Source organism: Triticum aestivum, chromosome 2B (genome assembly GCF_018294505.1).
Source record: "Triticum aestivum cultivar Chinese Spring chromosome 2B, IWGSC CS RefSeq v2.1, whole genome shotgun sequence".
Classification (NCBI taxonomy): domain Eukaryota; kingdom Viridiplantae; phylum Streptophyta; class Magnoliopsida; order Poales; family Poaceae; genus Triticum; species Triticum aestivum.
The window spans coordinates 511,848,255-511,850,647 of NC_057798.1; positions in this window are offsets into that span (position 1 = coordinate 511,848,255).

Below are 2,393 nucleotides of genomic sequence, written 5' to 3' on the forward strand. Positions count from 1 at the left end.
TCCAATTGGATGTAAGTTAGCATGAACTATTATTGTTGACATCACCCAAAGGTGAATACGTTGGGAGGCAACACTATAAGCCCCTATCTTTCTCAGTGTCCGATTGAAACTCCATAACCATTAGTATATGATAGTTGAGTATGTGGAGTTTGCTAAATCAAAGCTCTGACATAGACCCTTCCTGAAATAAGATGAATTGCAATTTTTTGATGACTGAGAATGAAGTTTGCTAGTTTTCAAGAAAGTTTATGGTCTATGCTTTAACATGTGAATAGCTTGTTACTTGATCTTGAGAAGTTCTATGAGATGAACTACTGTTATGACATATAATCATGCTAGAAAAGGTGATTGAAATTATCATTGATCAAACTTGTGCACCTGCTAGCATTCACACTTCATAAATTCTTTCTTTTATCATTTACCTACTCGAGGACGAGCATGAATTAAGCTTGGGGATGCTGATACGTCTCCAACGTATCTATAATTTATGAAGCATTCATGCTATTTTATTATCTGTTTTGAATGATTACGGGCTTTATTATATACTTTTATATTACTTTTGGGACTAACCTAGTAACCGGAGGCCCAACCCATATTGCTGTTTTATTGCCTATTTCAGTGTTTCGAAGAAAAGGAATATCAAACGGAGTCCAAACGGAATGAAACCTTCAGGAGCGTTATTTTTGGAACGAACATGATCCAGGAGACTTGGAGTGCAAGCCAGAGAAGCGTCGAGGAGGCCACGAGATCGGGGGGCGTGCCCTCCACCCTCATGGGCCCCTCGAGGCTCCCCCGACTGACTTCTTTCGCCTATATATTCCCATATACCCTAAAGCCATCGAATACGAAGATAGATCAGGAGTTCCGCCGCCGCAAGCCTCTATAGCCACCAAAAACCTCTCGGGAGCCCGTTCCGGCACCCTGCCAGAGGGGGGGGGGGGATCCCTCACCGGTGGCCATCTTCATTATCCCGGCGCTCTCCATGACGAGGAGGGAGTAGTTCACCCTCGGGGCTGAGGGTATGTATGAGTAGCTATGTGTTTGATCTCTCCCTCTTGTGTTTTCTCTATGGCATGATCTTGATGTATCGCGAGCTTTGCTATTATAGTTGGATATTATGATGTTTCTCCCCCTCTATTCTCTTGTAATGGATTGCGTTTCCCTTTGAAGTTATCTTGTCGGATTGAGTCTTTAAGGATTTGAGAACACTTGATGTATGTCTTGCCGTGCTTATCTATGGTGACAATGGGATATCACGTGATCCACTTGATGTATGTTTTGATGATCAACTTGCTGGTTCCGCCCATGAACCTATGCGTAGGGGCTGGTACACGTTTTCGTCTTGACTCTCTGGTAGAAACTTTGGGGCACTCTTTGAAGTACTTTGTGTTGGTTGAATAGATGAATCTGAGATTGTGTGATGCATATCGTATAATCATTCCCACAGATACTTGAGGTGACAATGGAGTATCTAGGTGACATTAGGGTTTTGGTTGTTTTGTGTCTTAAGGTGCTATTCTAGTATGAACTCTATGATAGATTTAACGGAAAGAATAGCTTCATGTTATTTTACTACGGACTCTTGAATAGATAGAACAGAAAGGATAACTTTGAGGTGGTTTCGTACCCTACCATAATCTCTTCATTTGTTCTCCGCTATTAGTGGCTTTGGAGTGACTCTTTGTTGCATGTTGAGGGATAGTTATGTGATCCAATTAAGTTATTATTGTTGAGAGAACTTGCACTAGTGAAAGTATGGACCTTAGGCCTTGTTTCCTACCTTTGCAATACCGTTTACGCTCACTTTTATCATTAGTTACCTTGCTGTTTTTATATTTTCAGATTACAAAAACCTAACCATATTGCACTTGTATCACCATCTCTTCGCCGAACTAGTGCACCTATACAATTCACCATTGTATTGGGTGTGTTGGGGACACAAGAGACTCTTTGTTATTTGGTTGCAGGGTTGTTTGAGGGAGACCATCTTCATCCTACGCCTCCCACGGATTGATAAACCTTAGGTCATCCACTTGAGGGAAATTTGCTACTGTCCTACAAACCTCTGCACTTGGAGGCCCAACAACGTCTACAAGAAGAAGGTTGCGTAGTAGACATCACGTGGCACCGCCCATGTTGCTCCCGCTACGACTACGGGAGGTGTCAACCCGTTAGTTTTTAGCTTTGGGCTGACATGCCCCTGCAGTCGCAACAGGAGCATCATGGACGGTGTCGCGCCACGGAAGCATTGACTTTAGTGGAAACCGACGAGTTTCTCAAGCAAGGTGATAGCCCTTTGCTCTGATAGCATGTAAGAGGACTAGAGAGAAGATAATTTGCATAATGTGAATATGTGATGTGTATTGTATAGGGCCTCTTAGCCGGTTTATATA